The following is a 10000-nucleotide window of genomic DNA, read 5'->3' as shown; positions in this document are numbered from 1 at the left end:
GACTCAGAGCCTTTTTTCAGCAGGCCTTATGGCACACACAGGGGATCTAAATGAATCCTCAGTACAACTTTTGAGGATTTGTTTTTTAAGGTTTTGATACTTCTGGTGATTTAATTGCTGTCAGGAATGCAATCCTGATGATGGAATCACTAATCCGGGAAGCCTTTCAACCAGTTTCTAAGCAGGAATGAAGAACAGCTAAGGTCATCTTTGTGTATGAAGAGTGGATTGCATGATTACATGGTATACATTAGGACAGATGTTTAGGAAGAGAAGCATGCAGATTAATGTGCAAGGATGCAGTTCTCTTCTAATTTAAATGAATACAGTTGCATCTGCTGAATGCTAAGCAGTAATACTCAAGTCAAGCATGACAGGTGAATGAAATATTATACTAAAGTGTATTAGCCATTTCTTGTAGCATTTTGTTGTGTATTTAATTTGATTTGCACTTAACTTCCTCATGTTAAAGTTGCACGTGATGTTGCAAAAATTGAATTTAAAAGAGAGCTGTTTAATTTATTGAGTTTTACTATTTTTTTTCTTCTGGACCCACACTCACAAAGTCATATAATGGCAGCTAATTAGGAATGAAATAACTACAGTGTATTTTAGCTCACTAAAACTAGCTTACTTCTTTAGAAGAATACTTTTTATATTATAGTTTCACTGCTGAATCATCACATAAGTTAATTTTCAACATAACGTACTTCACCAGTTCAATTTGTCTTTCTGAAAATTAAGAAGCTTCAATTGATTTGTTTAGCATGGAAATACAGTAGCCTAACATTAATTTAGTTAGCAAACCATTGTGGGTTCAATACTTTGTGAATGCATGCATGGAGTTCCAAGAAAAGGTTCCTGTGGCCAACTTTATCAACAAAATAAAATGCTTAACACTTTTTCCTTAACCTATATACGTTGGTATTGTATATGGTAAGGAGGCTTTATTCAACTTCTTGGGTTTGTTACTTACAACTTACAAAGTTACAGTATTGTTATTCCATTCAGAACATGGCCACTACACTTATAAAGAAAGCTTGCTTATATTTCTTTGAGAGTAATGCAATAAATACTATGATGAAAATCAATGATATCTTGCAATTTTTCTTTCATTAAAGATGCAGACAAACTGTAAATTATGAAACACTGTACAGATCCTACAAATGTCTCAATAAATATGCATCAAAGATGTGAAAAGGGATGAGCTGTACAGAACAAATAACATTTTTTCTTTTTCTGTATAGAAATGCAGTAGAGCTTTGAAAGTAACTGTTGTGTGCATGCATGTACTCACACACACTCATACATGCACACATAGTGACTCACAGACACATACACACACAAATACACCATATGCACAAAGATTTGCAGAGGTCCAGCCTTTTATATTGCTACTTTCCATCAAAAGCAAGGTAACGGTAACCTTAGTTGGGGTTAAGACAGTCTAGTTATCTAAGCAACATAACCTTGAGGGAAAATGTCTGGATATAGTTTTTTGAATCAGCAGGAAGTAAATGGTCAGGACTTCTTTCCCTTATGTAGAATGTGGGGAAATTTGTTAAACAGACTACAGCAGCCAAATACTTCCCAGTGTTAACTTATTTCTACACACTTCCCTATCTTTTTAAGTAGTGTGATTATTTTTGAAGATCAGCTCAGCAGATGAGTTAGTCTGTCCTTTCCTTTGACTTTTAGCAAGGCTGGGAGTAGAGAAAAAATCATTACATGTACTGCAGATGAGAAAATTGGCACCAGCAATCCAGAGACAATGATCTTGGGCCCATAAATCTTGTCCTCGTTGTTTTTTTTAGCAAGTTGTTAAATGGTCATGAAAAGTAAGACAAAGCGAGATTACAGTTGCTATCGGTTGGTAGTAATGGTAGAATCATAAGACTTTTAGTCATTGTTTTTCTTATGCTGTCTGTCTGCTCAAACCTTGTATTTTATTGTATTGTTTTATTTATTTTTGCAGGGAATGCATAGTTGCTTGTTTAAAATGTATTGGCTGCTTTCTGATGCAAGCATGAGTAACAAATCCTTGACATTGGGTATGACCTCTGCACCATACACAATACCAAATTACATAGCATTTGATGCAAAAAATAATTATTTTTGCTTTTTTATTTTGTTGATAAGGATGAATGCCCTCCTGTATATTTTTTGTGAGCTGAAAATCCTTGCCATGACATCATGAAAGACTGAATGCACAGTTACTCACTACATAAATTAATGCATAGGCTGATTTATCTCCGTGCTAAATACAACAACAGGAAATTATTGTTTTCTGTAAAGACAAGTTGTCAGCTAGTTCTTGCATGTGGGACACCGGTACTTATGTATTATCGCAACCAGATATTCGCAGTTGTGGTAATACACTTCATAATGTGTAAATAGTACACATAAAACACACAAAATCACACAGGCAATGTAATCTTTCACCAAATACATAGTTTAGATATGAATATCAGTAAATTATTACAAAAATGAATGTTTTACTTAAGAGTTGCCGTTCATAGGTTCACAGGTAGGTACTAGGCTCTCGGCCCTGGGGCCTATACAAGCCTAGCCAAAAAGGTTCCCTGGCTTTCGCCACCCAAGAAAATTATTTACCAACATCATCTCCTATTACATTTCAAAGTCCAGGTATGCCTAATGGATGTTCCTTTTCTCAGGCAGAAAATGTTGTCAAAGTTGTAGTTGACATCTTTGAATAACATATTTATAGTTATTATACCTTTTCCTTGAGCAACACAACAGTTTTTGTATCTTTAATATGTGTTTGTGGGATTTGCCAACAAGCGAAAAAGAATCAATTGCACTATTTCAGCAGTATGGAATTTTACCAGCAAGTAAAGAATGCTTTTCTGGACATAAGATGAAACTGTACTTCGTAAAACAAATTTTCTGAAAGTGCAATTCTGAGAAATGCTATAAACATATTGGTATTCGTGCTGGAAATTGGTTTGATGGCAGTAGAATTAATTTTACCGCAGCTGTCCATTTTATTTACTGCTGGTGTAAGCAGATAACATCAATAAGATTTTGTCAGGAAGAACTGGATATGGTGGACAAGTCTGTGAAAGACTGGAGTAAATGCTTGAGAGATGTCTCTGTCCTGGAAATGGAGAAACAGGAAAAGAAAAAAATCGGAGAAGGATGTATAGTTCAAATAGATGAAACCATATTCACTCGTCGTAAAAGTAATGCAGGCCATATTCTCCCTCAACAGTGGGTACTTGGAGGGATAAGTAGGGAAACAAGAGAGACACTTCTTGTGAAAGCTGCCGATAGAACAGCCGCAACATTATTTAACAAAATCAAAGAATACATAAAAGAGGGCACTACTATTTATTTATTCCGATTCATCACGGGCATATCAAACAAAACAACTACAAGAAGCTGGGTTCACTCACGCGAAAGTAAACCATAAATACAACTTCGTAGACCCAAATACAGGAGTGCATACCCAGCACATAGAGAGAATGTGGGGAACTGTTAAGTGGAGAAACAAAAAACAGAGAGGGACTGCAAGACACCATTTGGACTCCTACCTAATTGAATATATCTGGCGAGAAACACAGTTTGCACTAAAGAAAGACTGCTTTGATGCAATGCTGATGGCAATCGCAAACAGTTTTGAACCACACACAACTAGTAAACTAACAACTTAACAATCCACATCTATGTTGTCATAATTCATCTACAAATTATTACAGCAGTACCTCCTATGTACGAGAATAGCCAAATCAAAATATAAAAAGCACTACTGTCAAGTTCACAGTTCATGACTAGAGTAGTGCAACCTGTCATCATTATTTAATACAAAAAGTTTCAGCCTCCCTTATGCCATTAACTTTTCAAGTCTGTTCATACTCTTTCTTAAATTATTGTACAGTTTGTTTTAAGTTTCATAAATTAAAATACAATTTACCAAAAACAATTGCAGTTGTCTGTGTTTTGCTTTTGAAAATTGTATCCAAATAATTCAGTCCAAGCAAACATTTCCATGTCTCTGCATTTTCTTTCTTTCACTACTACGATAACAGTCCATGCAGGAGCGGCCTTAGGTCAACTGGTGCCCTAGGCAAAAGGGCTCCACGGCACCCCCCACCACACTACATGGTGCCCCCATCCTTGTCTACCTACACCAAATAAATACTGGAAAAGTGCCCTTACCAGAGCAGCACCCTAGGCAGCCACCTAGTTGGCCTATGCCTAAGGCTGGCTATGAGTCCAAGTAAACATTTCCATGTCACTGCATCTTTTGCGTGCAGTACGGCAGCAGTTAAACCAATTGTAAAGCACGCAAAACAGGAAGCACATTTTAAAGCTTGTTTAGCTTCCAAAATTTAGGACATATGAACTTGCACCCAGTAAAAACATCAGACAACAGTTTACTCTGATTACCATACTGCCTTTGCAGGCCAACAAGCGTATTACCGCAACCGCGAATATCTGGTTGCGATTATACCTAACTATCGGGACATCTTACATTGACAATTGAAATATATGAATAAGTACTAGAGAAATCATGATGTAATGAATAAGCTGGAATTCTAAAGAGCTAAGTTGTTTTGATTACCCACAATGAGTTGCAGCTGTGTATAAAGTATTGCACAATACCTAACCTGATATCAATTTGTAGTTGTACTTAAACTGAAAAACAAAGAAATCGAACAGCACACTTTTACCTTCATTTTTTTCCAACATCACTTACAACTTTGACAGGAGGGATATAGTGGAAATGAAATTAATTGTAAAACAAGGATGCCTTAGAAAGTGAGTAATATGCTTTAATTTCCAAAATATATGGCATAAATAAAGAATTCCAATATTCGCTTTCAAAAGCTTATGAGTGGATATTTATTAATTCATATAAGGATAATTTAGAAAACATGGTGAATTCTAATTGTTGGCAATTACCTTTTGAAGAGATACACTACTTGTCTAGTGCCGAAATAAGTTAAGACTATGGATGGCTAATTTTTAGAGTGGATAATAATTGTGACCTTGATAGACCAGACTGGTCTAGCTGATGGCAGTGAACTGACACTGAAATGGCATTTTAGTACATCTTGGAAAATAGAGTATGTGTGTTTGCGCATGTGTGTCTTTGTATCTGTATTATTGCAAAGCAGATATAATCCCGCGGTGGTGGTGCTGTGGTAGCGTTGTCGCCTCACAGTAAGACGCTGTCCGGTTTGATTCTCAGCTAGAGCGTCTTCTGTGTGGAGACATGCGTGAATGGGCGTACCTTCAATGAAGGTTGTGCGTCAGGCCTGGCAGGCCAGTACATAAAAATCAACTGCCAATCATTAGCAGACCGGAGTTCTGCTGTGGCGACCCCTAACCAGGAAAAGCCGAAAGACACAAACAAACAAGTTTAGCCAAGATATGTTTACCATTGGTAAAATAACACTAGAAGAAACTGAGAAAGAAGTGAGGTATATGAAGTCCTTGGAAACCAGTGGTTATATCATTTTTCTTCCATTTTACAATGTGAAATTTATTTGGGAACAATATGTTTTGGACAAATCAAGCCAGAAGTATTTGTTATGAGCTATGTAGACAAGCACCTTATGCACACAATGTTGTCAGTGATGCATTTTATAGTGCCATCCCTAAAATATTAATTGGTTCCAGTGGATTAGAATTAAACCCCATAATCTGACAATTGCTCTAAGATAATAGTTTAGTTGTGGAACCAAAACTCTGATTGTTATTAATATATGAGGGTGCGAGTGACGAAAGCTTGAAATACTTTTCACAGCCTTCATTTAGAAGTTGAACTTAGTATCAAGTTTGCCCACATGTATGTTGAACTAGAGGTTACAGTCTACCTAGTAAAAACCATTTTGGCTTACTTTTAACAATTTCTACAGAGTTGTGTCATCAGGCTTGATTTAAAATCTTTTGAAATCTCTGGCCTACTGCCAAAATTACTATACACATGAAATCAGAATTCAGCTCTCTGAAAATCACCAGGCATGAGAGTTCTGACATGAATAACTTTTGTTATCAAAAAATATGATAATTTGAAGGTTTGGAGAACTAAGAAGAAGTCTAATGATGAAAAGCGAGAATAAGAAATGACCAGACACTGACCACTTGGAGACACTACACTAAATGGATTCAGGTGCAGACTGACAGTATTTCCTAAATACATGAAATGCCTACCTCTGAAGTAGTTGTTGACCTAGAATATTTCCTCCACATTTAGGCCATAGTGAGAAAGATTTGCAAAGAGAAGTGGATGACTGATGAGTTGAGGATCACTGGAATTGTCTTTATCACTATTATTAAGTGAGATATGATGTGGCTGGCTTTCATATGGCAGTGAATATAGTTGTGAACAGCGAGATTTTGCTCATGTCACAAATAAGTGGAACTAGGAAGTCCGTGCATCAACTTTTAATGAAACCTTTTGGGGATAGCATGCCTATAATTAAGGAGCAAGAATTAAGATCAAACTTGCATTCTATTAATTGTACCACACCCTTAAAGGAGCATAATCTGCTTCTAGAGCTGCTTGGCAATTTGACAGGTATATGCTTTTTTTTGTTTTGGAAATGTGTAGCATTAGTCTCTTTCGTGTTTTTAATAATTTGCTGGTCTATTAGACCTCACATAGTAAATAATCTCTCTCCCTTCATTGATAATGTTTAGCTTTCATTGGTACAGGAGTTATATACTTTTTATATGTATTTCTTTTCCAGACCAGTTTTGTTTAATTTATGGCCCAAAATATACAATGTATACAGTATTGTCCTAACATGCATTTAAATCATGACTCAACTCCAAGCACCCTGCACTGCTATTCATGTACTTTGTCCAGTTTCCACATTCCTTGTGGTTTGGTGTACTGGTCATCTAATTTCTACCAGAGATCATTTACTATAGAAATCATTATTTTCATCTGCGAGGAAACCATACCTCTCAACCAGCTGGCATCAAATATCTAGACAAAGGTTTTTAAAAAATAGATGCATCTAGCCAAAAATATGAACAGCTAATAGCATGAAATTTGTATATCTAACAACATGCCCCTTACCACTTCCAGTAAGATTATCACCACTCATAAACACATTTAAATAACAGAGTGTTACCCAGAAGTGTTTTGTGTCACACAATGTTTGCCATTGTGATGATGTGAGGTATTGCCAGCTATGCCAGGAGGAGTAGGGCAGTGGATATATAACATATGCCAGCACAGCTAGCTGGAATTTGCAAAGAATTATATGTCATTTGTATATCAAACTGATTGGTACAGATGCTTGTGTTTAAAAATGTATTTGTAAAATTGCTTGTGTTAGAAATGTATCAACAGTGTGTCCTGCTGGACAGAAAAGAAATATACATGTATATCAGACTGTATTGTATTGTAACTGTTTAAATGTATATGTTTTAACAGAGGATACTGGAAGACAAGAGGTTAAGCTCAGCTCTGGCTAACTTTGAGAAATAGTAAGAAATTAAATTACTGGTCCTAGGCCATAAATATGTTATCTCACAGTTCTGAATGAAGCCAGAGACACAATGTCTGTAAGAAGCATGGTTTGTTAGTCTCTGTAGGAGGAGCAGAAGTTTGTAATTGTTTTATGACTTCCAGAAGCTGCACCAGATCTAAACAATGCTCTTGTATGTGCATTTTTGACATGTTGGTGCTATATCCTGGCAGTTTCTAGCAATTGGGGGCTGCATGGGAACCAGAAGTCAGATGAACAGATGTATGTGATGTCATTCTGTACATAAATAATGTTTCAATATTAGAGGAAACTGGGGTAGTCTTTTTCTTGGAACCTGACATAGAAGGATCCCTTACCTACTTTACCTTGCCTTGTTTTTCTGTAACTGTGTGAATTTTTCCAGCTGTGTTATTTTTAATATTTCCAGTGATGGAAACTCTGGTGTTTATTGTGAATAGATATTTCATATTGTCATGTTCTTGTATTATTTATTATTAAATATATTTAAACTTTTCATTGTGCTTGGACCTTTATTGAATATTTTAACCTTTGGCAGTACTTATATCTATTGGTGACATTGTGGCCACTCCTGAAGCTTGGCTGTTTGGTCAACATTACCATTTGTATTTATATTAATTTTACTCAGTATAATTGGGTACCCTTACAAGAGCCTTAGGTAGCTGGCTTTGTATTGTCTGTTGTCAGTGATAACTTCCTTATAGTCTGGATACAAGGGGGCACAGTGGGTAAATCTGTGCCAGCCTTTCCTAGGTGTGTGTGTGTGTGTGTGTGTGTGTGTGTGAAAATCAAATCTCACAGTGTATGAGTCAGCTATTTGGAGCAGGGACATGAAGCACTAGTTTTACAGAGAGGCTGCTGGAGGACTTGGCTTAGACACACAGCTGAGGACTTAAACCTATAGCTGTGCTAGCGGGGAGCATTACTGGGGCCCTGGATGGAGACAGATATAAAGAAATCCAGACCATGGGCTGACTGTGTTCCCTGTGTGCTCTTAAGGGAAATTGTACTTGATGCAGAGAGGTCTGCATCTGGAAACACTGACTGTATCCATGTGTATTCCAAGTGAACATCCCTCTCCAGTGTCAGTGGTGAGGATTCAGGTTCCTTGATTACTGGCCCAGAGTAGGGATGTCACAGCCATCATACAGCATCTCAAGTCTCATGATGTCTAAAACAGGTACTTATGCTTCTGCATCAGACTGCAACTGTCACATCTAAGTGGTCTTATCCAGTAGTGAAAGGCACTTGAGCTATAAATATTGTCAGTCTAGAATATAACAAATGGCCTCCCATTTCTACCATTGTCCTATTTATGCGCAAATATCAGATTTCCATAAATATGGCATGCTCTTCTAAAATCTGTAGCTAACATGCTAGGAGTTTCTTACCTCAATCTCATACTGATAGAAACAAGCTAAATTTGTATCACATAGTCCAGTCCCTGATCTTGAAACATATTGTCATCTTTACCAATATTGTCTTCCTTAGCTTTTGTCATCAACAGAAGACATGACAGAGCAAAAGGCAAAAGGGTGACATTAACTGTAAAACTTATTAACAGCTCACAAAACAATTTTCATTTTCAGAGCTGGTGGGCAGGCTACTGCACTGTATTTTAATTTAAATGCTAAATTTACTTTAAGTAGAATTATTGTTTATGGTATAATGCACCATGCTAATGAAGGCATAACATCACATTTGTAAGGCGTGAGAGAATAACAACAAATGGGATGAGCAATTATTAATTTAGTCAATTGTTAACTAAGGTACATAACCAAGTTCATTTGTATGTTGTGCATCTATAAGGTGCAATAAACATACATTTTACTCTTCTTTGTATATATTTATCATCATAAATACCGCTCACTTACAGAGCAAGTTAATAAATCTTCATCCTGTTTTATTATTCCAGGCTTTTCACATGCAGTACTCAACTGTGCAGCTTCTACATGATGTTTCCAGCAGCATTAATGTGTGCACAGGAGAAACACTGCCCTGCTCCATTAAAAAGTGCTTTAGGAGTTAGGAACCAAGAAACATTCTTGCAATCACTTCAGGAGGTCATGGCTCAAGTGTACATTAATCTAGACAGACTGCAGATGAAACAAAAATGTTTCTGATACTTCACTTAATATAAAAATGCAAGAACACATATATAATTGACTTATAGTTGCAGACAAAATCACTTACTGTTCCTACACTTTTTATTGAATTATTTGGTATGTACTGAGTAAAGTCTCAAAGGTGTTGTTTTTCTTTCATTTTTTTTTTCCATTTTGCGTTTTACTGGGGGCCACTTTGATTTTGAAGACAATAAATTGAAAAAAAGAACAATAACTTTTAAGTGGGCACTGACAAAGACATATAAATCTCTACACTGTACTGCCATCTATAAATGTTCTCATAGTTTATTATGCTACTGCTTAACTAAACACTGTGTATATATATATATATATATATATATATATATATATATATATATATACACACATATATGTATATTCATATAA

Source organism: Protopterus annectens, chromosome 1.part0 (assembly GCF_019279795.1).
Source record: "Protopterus annectens isolate FY-2018-M chromosome 1.part0, PAN1.0, whole genome shotgun sequence".
Classification (NCBI taxonomy): domain Eukaryota; kingdom Metazoa; phylum Chordata; order Ceratodontiformes; family Protopteridae; genus Protopterus; species Protopterus annectens.
The sequence above is the reverse complement of the archived record's forward strand: the minus strand, read 5'-3'. Positions refer to the sequence as shown.